We start from the raw sequence: 19,026 nt of genomic DNA, 5'->3' as shown, positions 1-19,026 counted from the left end.
GTATTATCATCCCATGATGAGAAGTCTTGGAAAAACTATTAATAATTGTGATGCCATTGAAAGCCTCTTCCTGTGCCTTAGTTGCCTCTTCAGTTGTAGGCTTGTTATTATCTTCATCAGAGTTTGCACTTGCACACTCTTAAGAGCAACAGTCTAGCGCACTAGAAGACTTCCATATATAACTTAATATCTAACAGAAAACCATAACTTGTCTCACTTAATTTTAATGGTCTTCTAATATCTATATGTAAATAGTTATTTCATTATTTAAATTAGAAATAGAAAAGATGTCTACAACCAAGAGTAGATACACACTCTCTAAGAGTCACCTTTCTTATGCCTTTACTATGCTCATGGACAATAGGAAGATCTTTCCTAAGACATCTAGGAGAAAAGATTCTTCTGAGGTTTACATCATGGATTTGAAGATTTGTTCCCCAGTCTGAGTGGCAATCTCTACAGATGAAATGGACTGTGTTTGCTGAATGTTTTTGCTCATGAGACACACACAATCCAGTGGGAACTTGAAGTTGATTGTGGTCTCTCATACATTTTCTTATTCAGAATAGGTGAGGTTTATTTTGTGCTTTAAAAGCAGCATTAATAGGTTTATCATGTATTTAAGGGCTTGGGAGTCAGGAGGGCATGGGTTAAATCCATGCTTTGTAACTTATGGGCGATGTATATAATACTTGACCTCTCGGAATCTCAGTCTTCTTATCCATAACATGAGAAAGCTACCTATCTTCAAAGGCTGCTATAATGCATTAACTTCTTTACATAATGTCTAGAATGTACTGAACAGTTGATTAAGTGAGCAATTTTTATTGTAATTGAAGAACAGATAGAACTTAGACTAGGGAGTTTAGGCTATTATAGACTGAGGAGCTGAAGATATTACACATGACAGAAATAGCAACTGTGAAGTCCAGGAAAAAGCATGGCCAATAAAGAAAAGTAGATGCAAGAGTAAGGGCAGATTGGACAGAAATAAGTATATAGAAATAGACTGGGTTGGCTCCTGAAGCGCCCTCTATACCAAAATAAGAAATTTGGATTTTATCAAAAGGGCAATTAGCAGCAATTGAAATGTTTTAGTCAGTTGAGTGACCTGATTTATGTTTAGAAGGTTTATTCCATTGTCTTTGACCCCTTGATTTGTTCCAATTATTGCTACCACCCCATCCAGGTGGTTTTGTACCCCTTTACTTTTTCCTCAGGGACTGGCTCCATACTTACATTTTCTGTATCCCTGAGTTGTCTGTTTGACCCTTAGTTGTTCATTCCTTGGCTCTTTCTTCTCCAGGTTATCAGACTTTACCATGTAATTCTGATCTTTTCAGTCCCCAAGCCAAGTCCATCCACCAGCCTGCATCCTGCCTGGGTACCCCTCTTGGGCAGAAGTAGAAAAAAATCAGCAGTCCTGCTTCCCCTGAATTTCCTTTGGCTTTTGCCGTTTAAGATTAGCTCTTTCCTCTTCAGACAATCTCTCTCCTTAATATCACACTGTGTTTTCATTTTAATCCTCTTTGTAAACTCATCTAAATCTTGTCCACTAATATCCAAAAAAAAAAAAAAAAAATTTACTGGGTGGTAACATAATTTAGGACAAAGGCAAAAATCTTCGATGTCAGACAGATTTAAATTTTAATGTCGGTACTAACTCTTACTAATCACATTAATTTGTGAAAATTGTGCAGTTTCTCTGAGCCTCAGTTCCCTCATCTGTAAAATGGGATTGTTATGATTATTGGGTTGTTAAGTTTGTTAAATTGGTAGCAAGTCATGACTTGTTAAGAAGACCTGCAAATATTGAGCTGTTGGCACAGCCAGCATTTCCTTGGTGGTGGTATGTAGACCTTTGAGCATCTGCTGCCCTTCCCCCAGAGTCATAATTCTTATTTTCCTTCTGCTCCCAGAAGACTCGCCTCTCTTCCTCTGAGCACCTCCTAGGGCACCCACCTCTTTCCCTTTTCCTATGGATATGATTTAGGTTGATCCTTACAATTTAGACCTTGAAAAGCAAAATCCAGAAAAGAATATTGTTTTCATACAACTCTTCTTTGGGACTTTCCACACAAATTTGTCCCTTAGGCAAAGAAATGATAACTGTGGTTACTACTGAGTTGGGAGAGGAGAAGAGAAAAATACGCAAATTATTTTAGAATAAAACACAAATATCTCAATAAATTTCTTGACATGTATATTGCAGCATCTGGAATATATTACAAGCTCAGGAAATGTTACTTTCCTTCTTCCTATTTCCTTTTTTCTCTTTTCTTTTCCTCAAAACTGATGTATTGATTAGTTTAAAGAAAAAAAAAAAAGCCTAACCTTAGCTAGTGCTGATACTGACCAAGTAAAACAACAATTTGAGGTGTTAAGGTGATATTAAGAAATCACTTCCCTCTGTTCCCATTGTCACTGCTCCCACTTGACTTCCAGACCTTCCTATATGCAATGCCTCAGTGTAATGAGAAGGCCAGAGCCCTTTTTAAATGTTTCCTAATAGCTTTTAATCTTCACCCTTCTCTCTTCCCCTTGCCAGATCAGCTAATTGCCCACATCTGGACCAGCTGATAAGAAAGCCTAGATGCCTAGTCTCTTTTTCCTTGCCCTCTCAGACCATTTCAAACCTGCCTGAGAGGTTTGCCCTGCTCTTCCCAGATTCCTCAATTATGTAAGCACTAAAACTTTTTATGCCCTCTTGGTGTAAGTGTGACATTATCAGTCTCAACATCGGAACCAAATTTTGGGTGAGGGTCCATCTGTCTCTGCAAGTGTCCATAACACTTAGAAAGAAGATATACCTTATTAAAAAAACAAAAACAAAAACAAACAAAAACAAGTTATTAAGTTTAAATTCAAAAAGTCCTTGAAACTTAAAGGACACAATAGTTATGAATCTAAAACAAGCTTTATTTACATGCCCGGTGCTGTTTGATTGTAAGGATTGTAAGGATCTTGGCAACTTTCAGAATTTATAGACTATGAAAGTACAATATTAAGTGGTATAATATTTAATTGCGGGTTTTCTACCCCAATTCAAATTCCAGTAAGCAAATGGAATGAAGAGTTTTAGGAATAAAAATCACCATGCTTGCTCAGGCCTAGAGGTCAAATCCCAGGGGGTTCTGATGGATTCATCTATGGAGGCATAAAGGGGCCTTATGCCTCACTTTCCTAGGTGTAGCTCAAGAAACCTGAAAGCTTCTTAGAGAAGTCTCACCTAGCATGGCACTGGAAGAGCATGCCACCTGACCCTGCAAACTCTTATATACTATGCAGAAAGCAGATGGCCAGGGAAGAAGGAGGAGAAGTGAATAGGCAATGAAAGCTGAGAAAGTTGAAGGGCAGAGAGATCTGGGAGGAGGCCAAGGAAGGTGTAGAGAAAACCTCACAGTAGAGGCCATATCTGGTATCTGAGGTCTTGGATACCAGAGACAATGGCAGTGCATGTTTCCCAAAGATCAGGTAGGACTCGTATATACAATTACATACCACATTCCCACTTGGATATCTACTAGACAACCCCAAATTTAATCATGCTAATGTCTCATCTTTCTCCTATATTAATCCACTTTTATGGCAATAATGATCAAATAGCATTAGCCCCTAAATATTGGTGGCTTACAGCAATAAATATTTATTTTTTTTAGCCCATGGATCTTCAGGCCAGCTGTGGTGGCTCTGCTCCAGGCTGTGAGTCAAGTTTGCGTGTTTTCTCAGTGCAAGACCTAAGCTGAAGAGATAGCTCCTAACTTAAGCACCTGCCTTCACAGTAGAGGGCAAAAGTGCAAGCAAGATAGAAGAAATTTGCAAAGCCTTCATGTGGGACTAACACATGGTCACTTCTTTCCATGTTCCATTGGAGAGGAGAAGAATCATAAGCTTTAAAAAAATGGATTTAAAAAAAAATCCATCATAAAAAAAGATTGGATGTTTATAGCAGAAAATCTGGGACATACAGCAAAATCTCATAAATAGTCCACCAATGATACTTTGATGTATGCATTTATATAGTAGTTGAGATTATATTACATATGTAGTTTTGCTTCTCTTTTTTTAGACTTTCCATTGTAAAGTATTATAAAAATTACATAAAAGTTATTTCAAGTATTGAATAATATTCCATAGTATATATGAACTATAGTTTTCTTAACTATATTCCTATTAAAGGACATTAAAACTGCTTCCAATTATTTAATTATTTTTTGCTGCAATAAGTATCTTTATGTATGAAACTATAAATTATATATCTGGAGTAAAATTAACCAGTTTCAACTCTCAAGGCATTTGAAAGCATTCCATTAGTTTGAATCACATGAAATTACTGATGTTTGATAACGTTTGACCTTAAAAATAGCAATTTCATAATCTAAATAAAATAATTGAATGAATAAATCTATCAATAAATCTAAAATAAAATCTATTTCATAAACTTTTGCCTTAATTTTTCCTATCTCTTTAATTAAACCTATTTTCTTAAACATGTAAGTTATAAATTGAAATCAATTTCTTATTTCTGTTTTTTGTTTTGTTTAATTACTTGTATTCAACCAAAGTTTTTCTTTAATCAAGTATTATTAAACATTATATCACCTACATTATTTTGCCAGTAGTTGGCAGAAGTGAATGAGCTTTAGAAACATAACCAACTTGTAACACTGAAGAAAACTGGTACTTAAAATATTAATAAAATGAGGCTTTTTTTTTGAACATTAAGATGTGGGATCAATTTTTTAAAGATTGTATGACCAGAATAGAGAAGGAATGCTAATGTGTCTTTTAACTCTGTATAATTTCTGTGCTGTAAGTTTGCTAAGCTGGTTATCCCTAATTGTCTTTGCAGCATACAAAATATACACACAAACAGATCTTTGTTTTATTAATGTAAAAATTATTGCATTTTTATTTCATTGCTTTGGTATACATTACTAATATAGTAGAAAGAGGGAAAAATATGCAATTTATAATTATGCTATAAAAAATATCCTTGGTGGCACAGTGGTTAAGAATCTGCCTGCCAATGCAGGGGACATGGATTCGAGCCCTGGTCCGGGAAGATCCCACATGCCGCAGAGCAACTAAGCCCGTGCACCACAACTACTGAGCCTGTGCTCTAGAGCTCGCGAGCCACAACTACTGAGCCCACGTGCCACAACTACTGAAGCCCGCGTGCCTAGAGCCCATGCTCCACAACAAGAGAAGTCACCACAGTGAGAAGCCTGCGCACTGCAAGGAAGAGTAGCCCCCGCTCGCCGCAACTAGAGAAAGCCTGCGTGCAGCAAAAAAGACACAACGCAGCCAAAAATAAATAAATAAATAAATAAATTTATTTTTTAAAAAAAGCAACTTATATTATCAAAATAAGTTTTAACATAAATAAATAGAGGAAGAAAACAATTTCACTTATATATTTAAGAAATAGCTAAAACATAGTGTTAACCTAATTATATTATTGTTAGAATATACCTCTTGATAAAATTCACTATATGTTGATTATTCAGCTATTCTTGTTTATGTACCATGTTTTACTTATTCCTTGAAAACAGATTTACAAGAAGCACATTTGCTCAACACATATGTTATGGATTGTTACGAGATTTGTTGATAACAGATAAATGTAGTTTACTCTGTTAAATTAAGAAGGATTCTAAGGTAGAAAGCTTTCTTAAGGCCTAACTTATAAATATCTATAGGCAAAATAAGTAGAATAAATTCAGAGATGTCACTTACATTGACTTCTCTTGTGACAATATTTGGCAGGGATATTTAACAAAAGATAAATATATAAGAAGGCTTTGAATAGTTTTATAGTCAGACATATAATTTAATATAATAGGTTGCTCTACCATCACCATTACCAATATTTGTATATGACTTTATAGCTTTTAAAATAAGGCCTCATCTAATTTTTCATATGGTCCCAGAAGTGCAGTGAAACTTCGTATACATTAGAGTTTTAGAAAATAGGGACCTCAGATATCCTTTAGTCCAATAGCCTAATTTCACAACTAAGTAAACCAAACCTCCATGAAGTGACACTATTTGTGCTTATGATTGTGAGAGGATTAAACTTACTGATAAATCTTCTTAGCTGCTTCCCATAGCTTATCTCAGTAGTGGGACCATGCGATAGAGAAGTGGAAATATTAGCAGAGTTCAAGATAAAATACAGGACATCCGTTAAACTTGAATTTCAGATAAACAATGATTTTTTTTTTTTGAGTATAAATACATTCCATATAGTATTTGGGGTACACAAGCTTACCTTGTTTTATTGTGCTTCACAGCTATTGTGTTTTTTATAAATTGAAGGTTTGTAGCAACCTTGTGTCGAGTAAGTCTATCAGTGCCAGTTTTTCAACAACATTTACCCACTTTGTGTCTCTGTGTCACATTGTGGTAATTCTCATCATATTTCAGACCTTTTCATTATTAGTATGGTTGTTATGGTGATCTGTGATCTTTGATGTTACCGTTGTATTGTTTTGGGGCACCACAAACCATGCCCAATATAAGACTGTGAACTTAATCCATAAATCGTGTGTGTGTTCTGACTGTTCCACTGACTGTTGTTCTCCCACCTCTCTTGCTCTCCTTGGGCTTTCCTATTCCCTGAGACACAACAATATTGAAATTAGGCCAATGAATAATCCTACAGTGGCCTTTAAGTATTAAAGTGAAAGGAAGAATTGCAGGTCTCTCACTTTAAATCAAAAGCTGGACAGGTTTAAGCTTAGTGAGGAAGGCATGTTGAAAGGTGAGATAGTCAAAAGCTAGGCCTCTTGTGCCGAATAGTTAGGAAAGTTGTGAATACAAAGGAAAAGGTCTTGAAGGAAATCAAAAGTGATACGCCAGTGGACACATGAATGACAAGAAACGACAAGCCTTATTATTAATATGGAGACAGTTTCAGTGGTCTGGATAGAAAATCAAACCAGTCGCAACATTCCCTTAAACCCTTATATTGAAGAGCGTTAGCAAGGCCCTAACTCTCTTCTATTCTGTGAGGGCTGAGAGAGGTGACGAAGCTGCAGAAGAAAAGTTTGAAGCCAGCAGAGGTTGGTCCTTGTGGTTTACGGAAAGAAGCTGTCTCCATAACATCAAAGTGCAAGGTGAAGCATCAAGTGCTGATGTAGAAGCTGCAACAAGTTTTCCAGAAGATCTAGCGAAGATAATTAATGAAGGCGACTCCACTAAATAACAGATTTTCAGTGCAGATGAAACAGGCTTTTATTGGAAGAAGATGCCATCTAGGACTTTCATAGCTAGAGAGGAGAAGTCAATGTCTGGCTTCAAAGGAGAGGCTGACTCTCTTGTTGGGGCTAATGCAGCTGGTGACTTGAAGTTGAAGCCAGTGCTCATTTAGCATTCTGAAAATCCTAGGGCCCTTAAGAATTATGCTAAATCTACTCTGCCTGTGCTCTATAAATGGAACAATAAAGCCTGGATGACAGCTCATCTGTTTACAATATGGTTTACTGAATATTTTAAGCCCACTGTTAAGACCTACTGCTCAGAAGAAAAGATTCTTTTCAAAATGTTACTCCTCATTGATAATGCACCTGGTCACCCAAGAACTCTGATGGAGATGTAATAGTGTTATTATGATTTGCTAACACAACATCCATTCTGCAGTCCATGAATCAAGGAGTACTTTTGACTTTCATGTCTTATTATTTAAGAAATACATTTCCTAAGGCTGTAGCTGCCATAACTAGTGATTCCTCTGATGGATCTGAGCAAAGTAAATTAAAAACTTCCTGGAAGGGCCACCATTCTAGATTCCATTAATTACATTTGTGATTCATGGGAAAAGGTCAACATTCTTAACATTTACAGCAGTTTGGAAGCAGTTGATTTCAGTCCTCATGGATGGCTTTGAGGGGTTCAAGACTTTAGTGGAGGAAGTAACTGCAAATGTAGTGGAGAGAGCAAGAAAGTTAGAAGTGGAGCCTGAAGATGTGACTGAACTGCTGAAATCTCATGATAACAGTTTAACTGATGAGGAGTTGCTTCTTATGGGTGAGAAAAGAAAGTGGTTTTTTGAGATAGAATCTACTCCTAGTGAAGATTCTGTGAAGACTGTTGAAATGACAACAAAGGTTTTAGAATACTACATAAACTTAGTTGATAAAGCAGCAGCAGGGTTTGAGAGGACTGACTCCAGTTTTGAAAGAAGTTTTACTGTGGGTAAAATGCTATCAAACAGCATTGCATGCTACAGGGAAATAATTTCTAAAAGGAAGAGTCACCCCAATGTGACAAACTTCATTGTTGTCTTATTTTAAGAAATTCCTACAGCCACCGAGCCTTCAGCAACCACTACCCTGATCAGTCAGCAGCCATCAACATCAAGGCAAGACCCTCCACCAGCAGAAAGATTACAACTTGCTGAAGGCTCAGATAATGGTTAGCATTTTTTAGCAATAAATCTTATAATTATGGTATGTACATTGTTTTTTAGACATAATTCTATTGTACACTTAATAGACTACAGTATAGTATAAACATAACTTGTATAAGCACTGGGAAACCAGTGTGACTTACCTCATTGCAATACATGCTTTATTGTTGTGGTCTGGAACCGAACCCACAATATTTCCTAGGTGAGCCTGTACTTACACTAAAAAATACTTCTTTGCTTATTTGAAATTCAAAATTAACTGGGTGTCTTGCATTTTTATTTGCTAAATCTGGTGACCCTAATAACTAGTGTTCTTGATAGAATGTTGGAAAATAGTCTACACTTAAAACAATAAAATGTTCCTGTTCCAAATGTTCAGACAAAAGTCTGTTGAAATCTAGTACCCAATCCATTAGATGAACCAGCTTTTAATAAAAAGTCCTTTTGCAGAAGGAATAACCTGTTAATTTTTAGGTAGCATTCTTACTGTACAAAGAAATAATAAACAAATGCAATTTGAGGCACTCTTGCTAACACATCTAAACTGGGTAGTCAGAAGTGGAATAAAAATAAAGCACAAAAATTCTAAGCTTTCACATTAATAGCTCAGATGAAATTGTGATAGGAAATTATAGTTTATTCATTGCTTACTATATCCCAGTCACAAAATCTCTTTGAGAAATGCATTATTATTCAAATTTTAAGATGAGAAAGTCGAGGTGCCTAGAAATGAAATAACTTGCCATTTTCCACTAAGGGGTGGAATTTGGTTTCCAAATAATGTGTTTGGTTTCGAAAGCTCAAGGTCTTTCTACTGCTTTTACTGTTCCATGACAAAGGAATGTGACAATGTTGCCTTCTCAACACTTATCCACTCACCCTTCCACATACCCATCCTCTGATATCCTCTTTGCTAACAGAATACTGTTTTGTTTTGTTTTCAGTTATCCCTCATGAAAGGCCCTTATCCTAAACTCCAGGCTGTGTATTCAGATAGTTTAAACAAATTGTAGTAATCTTTCATTTTTCCATGATTGGTTGAGGGAAGTGCTTTGCACTTTGGGTGTGTGTCAGAATCACCCGGGAGAGCTTGTTAGAGCGCAGATGGTTGGTCCCCACCCCCAGAGGTTTTGATTCAGTAGGTCTTGTGTGAAGTTGGAGAAGTTAATTTCAAACAGATTCCCACTGTTGCTGGTGGAGACTACACTTTGAGAACCTCTTTTTAGGGATACTCTACAGCGATGTGGCCAATGAGATGAGAGAAAGCTTTTGGAAAATGTTTAATGTTTTCACATTCTTAAAAGACAACACATTTCCTTACTATTTGAAATAATTTGTATTATGCTCTTCTGTTACTTGCAACCAAAGACATCCTAAGTGATACAAAAGAATTAGAAGTTATTATCCCAGTTATTATTTGTAAATTTGAGCTGCTCATGTTATACAGTTATAGATTAGTAAATTAATAGATCCTGTTGTATTAGCATTTATGGTCACAAACTATTTAATTTCTAATATACTTTACTAGAGGTAGCCATTACATTAAAAGATTATCATAAAAGTGCCTATTAAAGATATTAGTAGAAATAGTCAAAATAAGTAGAATTCATGACTTTGTCACACCAAAAATTCTACTAGTATGCTGTGCAGTAAATGGGACACGTACTCTGAGATGTGTATCTCTAGACGTCTCGTCTATTTTCTGTGCTGTTCAAGGGTTTTCACACTAGGTGTCACACATATTTTATTTAGTAGCTAAGCATTGCCAACCAAGGTTCTCTAGGCATTCTTTGCAGGCATTTGAACACATAAACATTGAATATAGTTGTTTTGAAATTATTTTAATGAAAATATTCATTATTCCATGGTTTACATAACTCATTCTTAAAATACACTAAATACGGTGATGCCATTTGAAATAAGAATCAAGACAAACCTAAAGTCACAGAGGAATGATAGTCACTTCAGCTGAGTAAATTATTGGCTTCATGTTAACAGCTGTGTTCCTGTTTAATTTCCATGCAAGGAGTACTGATAAGTGTGGCTCTCTCTGACTCTACTAGCAAAAGTGTCAAGGTTTGCTTTGTAGTTAGCTACAGAGCCACAAATTTTTTTTTCAGTAACTAGCTGTTCCATTTAAGTCTGTTCTCCAATGCTTACTTAATACAATGGAACTTTTGTCTTATACCATTCAACCCCCAAAACAAACTCCACTCAAACTAAACTCAATGGAGAAGTACATCCAATTGAATTTACCTCTGTTACCTTGGTAACCAAAATATCGTTCCCTGCCAAAAAATTTCATCCTGCTTCTGTATTCCGTAGGATATCTGCATTTTATAACTTCTCCATTAGGTTCTAAAGCCAAGTTTTCATAAACTCAGGTCCTTGCCAGTTGAACTTACATTATGCATCCTCTATCTTGCACTTAAAGAAAAGCAAATGTGTTTTGGATATTAAACAACTTTTTAATTAAATCAGTGTTTTTCATATTACTAAGATGGCCTTTGTTTTTTCCTTTCTTTCATAAATATTCATTTAATGATTACTATTTGCCCAGCACTACTTAAATAACTTCCAAAATTAACTCTTTTAATCCTCATAACAAGCCTATGAGGTAATGCTATTATCCCCAATTTATAAATCGGAAAAGGAAGAGCAAACACATTAAGTAACTGGCTGAAGTTCACACAGATAGTGATAGAGACAAGATTTGAACCCAAACAGGTTAATTTTAAATATCTGAGCTCTTTTCATTCTTATATAAATAGCAACTAGAAGTCCTCAAATAATTTAGCATTGGTAAGAAAATAATTTATTGATTATATCTAGATAAGTCTTTGACTAATGTTAACCATAATGATCTAAAAAAGTTAGATCATCTGAGTCTATTCTGCTCCTGAAAAAGTATTGAATCTTGTGTTTTTTTAAATGGGAAAACAGTTTATTCTCAGTCCATCACAAAACCTTAAGCAATTCCCCAAATATCACTAAGATATATTTAAGCACATATATAACATCTGCCACGAATTTCTGTAGAATATAAAGTATGAAAAACACTAATTACCTAATTATGTATCATTTAACAAACTCTTTATGTGGGCCTATTCTGTGTGCAGTATGCAACAATACTGTGGAATACTGGATATGAATTTTTTACTCTACATGGAAACGAATAAAGCGTGATATAAAAATGTATGTATTAAATCAACATGATCAATACAGATAAATCTTAGCAAAATAAATAAGCAATAATGCAATTAAGATTAGTTACTTCCTGGCTGAAGAATTGCTCGAGTGATATTTGATGGCAAGAGAAAATGCATCCTCATCCTTAATATGTAGGAAAGATAATAGTGCATCCTAATATTCAGTGTATTTAGATACATAAACACAAGATGTGATCCTATCAAAAAATGGTTGAGACATGACTATTTGCTACTAAGCATTCTCTCCCCTGATCTCCTGTGTAACTTGAATGTTTTCCTGGTGCATACATGCACATTCTCTGTAATGTCTTTTCAATTATGATAGTAATTTTTCAGAATTACTCCCTTTTATGGAAGTCATCAGAATGAGTATTTGCATGATGGAATTTCAGATAGCTTTGGATGCTTGTATTAACTTCAACCTGTCAGAACATGCATTGTAAGTGCCTCCTCTGACTTAAAAACTAAGTGACTGAATCTTGACATAAAATTTTTGATTAATAGAGCAAGCTGTTGGTGCATTGATTTTTATATAATTTCCATACATTTTAAAGTGGAAGAGGTCAACTCCTTTTTTGTATTCAAAAGACAAATACCTTGGATCAAAGTTAATTTGTAAATTTGGAGGTTATGCATTCTGCCAGTTGCTAAATTGATGTTAAATCAAATGGAAGAATAGGCGTTCTGTGGTAATTTGAACTGATTGCATCAAAAGTCCATTTTTTCTTAATTGGTAATGAATTATACCTCTCAAACAGTTTGGCTTAGTTGAGATTTGTAGATAGTCTCTTCAAATGCAATGGAAGTACATATAACAAACTGTTCTTTACTTCAAGGACAACTCTCCTGAGTCTACCTCTAGCTGATTTCCAGGAGGAGGGATGGGTTTTGCTGACTCTCCAAGGCTGCTTCAGTTGATTTTCCTCAAAGTAGTAAAGTTATTTGGCAGTCCTAAGAATTGACTGTGACTTCACTCCAATGAAATTAGATTCTTTAATGTTATTCTTAAAATAAAAGGTAGATATTGTCCTGGGTTTAGGAGACTAACAAGTATTGAGTAAATATAATATATTACAAAACTAATTTAAATGTATAATTCTATGGAGTAGATATTTTATTTAGATTTTATACATGATAAAACAGAGTCAAAGTTTTTTTTTTGTTTTTTACTCTAAATATTTATTTATTTATTTAAAAATTTTTTATAGGAGTATAGTTGATTTACAGCGTTGTATTAGTTTCAGGTGTACAACAAAGTGAATCAGTTATACATATACATATATCCACTCTTTTTTAGATTCTTTCCCCATGTAGGCCATTACAGAGTATTGAGTAGAGTTCCCTGTGCTATACAGTAGGTCCTCATTAATTATCTATTTTATATATAGTGGTGTATGTATATATGTCATTCCCAATCTTCTGATTTATCCCTCCCTCCCTTACCCCCTGGTAACCAAAAGTTTGGTTTCTACATCTGTAACTCTATTTCTGTTTTGTAGATAAGATCATTTTTACCCTTTTTTTAAGATTCTACATATAAGCAATATCATATGATACTTGTCTTTCTCTGTCTGACTTACTTCACTCAGTATGACAATCTCTAGGTCCATCCATGTTGCTGCAAATGACATTATTTTGTTCTTTTTTATGGCTGAGTAATACTCCATTGTATATATGTACCACATCTTCTTTATCCATTCCTCTGTTGATGGACATTTAGGTTGCTTCCATGTCCTGGCTATTGTAAATAGTGTTGCAGTGAACATTTGGGTGCATGTATCTTTTTGAATTATGGTTTTCTCGATATATGCCCAGGAGTGGTATTGCTGGATCATATGGAAGTTCTATTTTCAGTTTTTTAAGGAAACTCCATACTCTTCTCCATAGTGGCTGTACCAGTTTGCATTCTGACCAACAGTGTAGGAGGGTTCCCTTTTCTCCACACCCTCTCCAGCATTTATTGTTTGTAGATTTTTTGATGATGGCCATTCTGACCGGTGTGAGGAGATACCTCACTGTAGTTTTGATTTGCATTTCTCTAATGATTAGTGATGTTGAGCATATTTTCATGTGCTTTTTAGCCATCTGTATGTCTTCTTTGAAGAAATATCTATTTAGATGTTTCACCCAATTTTGATTGGGCTGTTATGTTTTTTTTGATATTGAGCTGTATAAGCTGTTCGTATATTTTGGAGATTAATCCCTTGTCAGTTTCTTCATTTGCAAATATTTTCTCCCATTCTTAGGGTTGTCTTTTCATTTTGTTTATGATATCCTTTGCTGTGAAAAAGCTTTTAAGTTTCATTAGGTCCCATTTGTCTACTTTTGTTTCTATTTTCATTACTCTAGGAGGTGGGACAAAAAAGGTCTTGCTTCAATTTATGTCAAAGAGTGTTCTACCTATGTTTTCCTCTAAGTTTTACTGTATCTGGCTTTACATTTAGGTCTAATCCATTTTGAGTTTATTTTTGTGTATGGTGTTAGGGAGTGTTCTAATTTCATACTTTTACATGTAGCTGTCCGGTTTTCCCAGCACCACCTATTGAATAGATGGTCTTTTCTCCATTGTTTATTCTTACCTCCTTTGTCATAAATTAGTTGACCATAGGTACATAGGTTTATCTCTGGACTTTCTATCCTGTTCCATTGATCTATATTTCTGTTTCTGTGCCAGTACCATACTGTTTTGATGACTGTAGCTTTGCAGTATAGTCTGAAGTCAGGGAGCCTGATCCTCCAGCTCTGTTCTTCTTTCTCAGGATTGCTTTGGCTATTTGTGGTCTTTTGTGTTTCCATACAAATTGTAAAATTCTTTGTTCTAATTCTGTGAAAAATGCCACTGGTAATTTGATATGGATTGCATTGAATCTGTAGATTGCTTTGGGTGGCATAGTCATTTTCACAACACTGATTCTTCCAATCCAAAGCATGGTATATCTCTCCATCTGTTTGTGTCATCTTTGATTTTTTTCATCAGTATCTTATAGTTTTCTGACTACAGGTCTTTAGCCTCCTTAGGTAGGTTTATTCTTAAGTATTTTACTCTCTTTGATGTGATGGTAAATGGGATTGTTTCCTTGATTTCTTTTTCTGATCTTTTCTTTTTAGTGTATAGGAATGCAAGAAATTTCTGTGTATTAATTTTGTATCCTGCAACTTTACCAGATTCCTTGATGAGCTCTAGTAGTTTTCTGGTAACATCTTTAGGGTTTTCTATGTATAGTATTATATCATCTGCAAACAGTGCCTGTTTTACTTCTTCTTTTCCAATTTAGATTTCTTTAATTTCTTTTTCTTCTCTGATTGCTGTGGCTAGGACTTCCAAAACTATGTTGAATAAAAGTGATAAGAGTGGGCATCCTTGTCTTGTTCCTGATCTTAGAGAAAATGCTTTCAGTTTTTCACCATTAAGAATGATATTTGCTCTGATTTTGTCATATATGGCCTTTATTATGTTAAGGTAGGTTCCCTCTATGCCCACTTTCTGGAGAGTTTTTATCATAAATCGATGTTGAATTTTGTCAAAAGCTTTTTCTGCATCTATTGAGATGATCATATGGTTTTTATTCTTCAGTTTGTTGATGTGGTGTATCACACTGATTGATTTGTGGATATTGACAAAATCATTGCATCCCTGGGATAAATTCCACTTGATCATGGTGTATGATCCTTTTAATGTGTTGTTGGATTCTGTTTGCTAGTATTTTGTTGAGGAATTTTGCATCTATGTTCATCAGTGGTAGTGGTCTGTAATTTTCTTTTTCTGTGATATCTTTGTCTGGTTTTGGTAGCAGGTGATGGTGGCCTCATAGAATGAGCTTAAGAGTGTTCCTTCCTCTGCAAATTTTTTGGAAGCAGTTCAGAAGTGTAGGTGTTAACTCTTCTCTAAATGTTTGATAGAATTCACCTGTGAAGCCATCTGGTTCTGGACTTTTTTCTGTTGGCAGATTTTTAATCACAGTTTCAATTTCATTACTTGTGATTGGTCTGTTCATATTTTCTGTTTCTTCCTGGTTCAGTCTTGGAAGGTTGCACCTTTCTAAGAATTTGTCCATTTCTTCTAGATTGTCCATTTTGTTGGCGTATAGTTGCTTGTCGTAGTCTCTTATGATCCTTTGTATTTTTGTGGTGTCAGTTGTAACTTCACCTTTTTCTTTTCTAATTACATTGGTTTGAGTCCTCTCCCTTTTTTTCTTGATGAGTCTGGCTAAAGGTTTATCAATTTTGTTTATCTTTTCAAAGAACCAGCTTTTACTTTGATTGATCTTTGCTATTGTTTTCTTTGTCTCCATTTCATTTATTTCTGCTCTGATCTTTATGATTTCTTTCCTTCTACACTTTGGTTTTTGTTTCTTCTTCTTTCTCTAGTTGCTTTAGGTGTAAGGTTAGGTTGTTTATTGAGATTTTTCTTGTTTCTTGAGGTAAGATTGTATTGCTATAAACTTCCCTCTTAGAACAGCTTTTGCTGTGTCCCATAAGTTTTGGATCATTGTGTTTTGCTGTCATTTATCTCTAGGTTTTTTTTTTTTTTCTTTTCTTTTTTCCTCTTTGATTTCTTCAGTGATCCACTGGTTATTTAGTAACATATTTTTTAGCCTCCATGTGTTTGTGTTTTTTTACAGGTTTTTTTTTTTTTTTCTTCCTGTGATTGATTTCTGATCTCATAGTGTTGTGGTCAGAAAAGATGCTTAATACGATTTCAGTTATCTTAAATTTACCAAGGCTTGATTTGTGACCCAAAATGTGGTCTTTCCTGGAGAATGTTACTTGTGCACTTGAGAGGAAAGTGTATTCTGCTGCTACTTGTGCACTTGAGAGGAAAGTGTATTCTGCTGCTTTCGGATGGAATGTCCTGTAAATAGCAATGAAGTCTCTCTGGTGTAATTTAAGGCTTGTGTTTCCTTATTAATTTTCTGTCTGGATGATCTATCCAATGGTGTAAGTGGGGTGTTAGAGTCCCCCCCTATTATTGTGTTACTGTCGATTTCCCCTTTTATGGCTGTTAGCATTTGGCTTATATATTGAGGTGCTCCTATGTTGGAAGCACACATATTTACAATTGCTGTATCTTTTTCTTGTATTGATCCCTTGATCATTATGTAGTGTCCTTTCTTATCTCTTGTGACAGTCTTTATTTTAAAGTCTATTTTGTCTGATTTTAGTATTGCTACTCCAGCTTTCCTTCTAGTGCATTTTTCATTTCAGTTACTGTATTATTCATCTCTGTTTGTTCTTTCTTTCTTCTAGGGCTTTGTTAAATATTTCTTGCATCTTCTCTATCCATGCCTCCATTCTTTTTCTGAGATCTTGAATCATCTTTACTATCATTACTCTGATTTCTTTTTCAGGTGGATTGTCTGTCTCCTCTTCATTTAGTTGTTCTTGTAGGTTTTTATCTTTCTCTTTCATCTGCAGTATATTTCTTTGCCTTCTCATTTTGTCAGACTTACTGTGTTTGTGGTCTTCTTTCCACAGGCTGCAGGATCGTATTTCCTCTTGCTTCTGATGTCTGCCCCCTCATGGGTGAGGTTTTTCCATAGGCTTGTGCCGTTATCCCCTTGTTAGGGGTTTTGATTGGAGTTGTGGTGACCAGAGCCTGCCCTGGATATTGAGCAGGGCCTCCCCTTTGCTCTGTGGTTGTCACTGCCCTGTCAGGGGTGAGGTCTGCTTTCTAGTTGTTGGAGTAGAGGCCCTCATACCTGTTTCTTAACTGTGTTTCTGATCTGTGATGCAAGGTAGCCGGGATTGGAGCACTCCCACTGGAAGAGAAACCACTGAGTATTCCTCCTCTGGAGCTGTTCACCTGTGAACGTGCTCTGTTGTGGCCCCTTTCACCCATTGTGCAGGCTCACAAAGTATACTTTGTTGGCACTGCTGTCAGTCCTGCCTTAACTGTGGGTATGCCAGCAGTTGGTCCTGGTGACTGTCAGGTGTTGTTTTCAACAGGCCACTGGCACAGATCCACTGAGGTCAGGTCCCATAACTGTAATAGTCATGCACTTGGACCCACTGTGGGAGCTTTAGAGGCAGCTCAGACTCTGTCCTGGCCCAACCCCTGCGTGCACATGCCCACAAAGCCCAAAGTTGCTAAAGTGAGACAGAGACACGGCCCAGCTGCAGGAGCACTTATTTTCCTTTCAGATGTTTCACAGGTGCTGAATTTAGGAAGCCATCAGCAGAGGTGTAACTCCACGGTTTGCGCAGCCACAAGGAGAGATTTTAGCTCTTCTTCCTTAGTCACACGGCCCCTGGGACTCAGCTGTGGTTTCAGCCCCACCTTTGTGTGTGTTTCTCCCTCCGGAGTCTGCTCCAGAGGTCGCTGGAGCACAGGAGCCCATCAGGCAGGAAGGAGCCAAGGCGGGGATCGGGGCAAACAAGCTGCTCAGTCGGCAGGGTGCTGGCGTAGCGATTTGAATGCGAGAGCCCATCAGGCAGCGATCAGGGCGAGTGTGTTGCCCAGGCTGGGGGTGGGGGTGTGGAGGAGGCGATGGCAGGGGCTTGTGAGCCAGCTCCGGTGGGAGCCCTCCCTAGTGCCCGTGGAGGCAGGGGCCAGTGCGTGAGAAGAGAGGCTGAAACGTCAGCCCTGCCCTTTGTGCGTCACTCAACAATGGCTCTTCACTTCTCTGGAGGTCCACGCTTCCTCCACAAACATTCTTCGTTGTGGAGCTCCTCACTCCTATCCCCTCAGGCTGTCTCATCACGGCCAACAGCAGCCCCCTCCCCAGGTCTGCTTCCAAACCTCATGTTGCAGCCCCCAGCCCCCAGCCCCCATGTGCACTGGCAGACGCCCATCTCAGGCTGGGGTGCACAGGGCAGTGGCACAGACCATCTGTGTAGGTCTCACTCTGTCCGCCCTGCCACAGACTGGTTGCTGGGCTCTCTCCGAGCCCCTGAGGCTCCCCTTCTGTCCCAGCTGATCTCCCCGCCGGTGAGGGGGGTTCCCCAGATGCGGGAACATTGCCTCACCTTCACCTCCCCACCGGGGGTGCAGGTCCCATCCTGCTTCCTCTCCTCTTCCTTTTCCCTTCTTCTTCCTTTCATCCAACCCGGTTACATGGAGATCTTTCTTGTCCTTTTAGGTGTCCGAAGTCCTCTGCTAGTGTTCAGCAGGTGCTCTGTGAGAATTGTTCCATTCGTAGATGTATTCTTGATGCATTTGTGGGAAGAGATGAACTCCACATCCTGCTACACCTCCGCCAGCACTCTCTCTCTCTCTCTCTCTCTCTCTCTCTTTCTTTCTCTCTCTCTCTCTCTCTCTCTCTCTCTCTCTCATTCTCTTTCTCTCTCTCCTGGTGCCAACTGTGTAGTCTGTCAGGAGTCTCATCCCACTGGGGAGCCTCACCAGCAGCTCCACCCAGCCCTGGAGCCTGTTAGGAGCAGGTCGTGAAGGCCTGCTAGAGGTTG

The 19,026-nt window shown here is 37.2% G+C and overlaps 1 pseudogene; it reads left to right on the top strand.

Moving 5' to 3' along the window:
• Positions 1 to 6,651: 6,651 nt before the first annotated feature.
• LOC133091464 (tigger transposable element-derived protein 1-like) lies at positions 6,652 to 18,182 on the top strand (annotated as a pseudogene).
• Positions 18,183 to 19,026: the final 844 nt, after the last annotated feature.

Source organism: Eubalaena glacialis, chromosome 1 (genome assembly GCF_028564815.1).
Source record: "Eubalaena glacialis isolate mEubGla1 chromosome 1, mEubGla1.1.hap2.+ XY, whole genome shotgun sequence".
In the NCBI taxonomy this organism is placed as follows: domain Eukaryota; kingdom Metazoa; phylum Chordata; class Mammalia; order Artiodactyla; family Balaenidae; genus Eubalaena; species Eubalaena glacialis.
The sequence above is the reverse complement of the archived record's forward strand: the minus strand, read 5'-3'. Positions and strand labels throughout refer to the sequence as shown.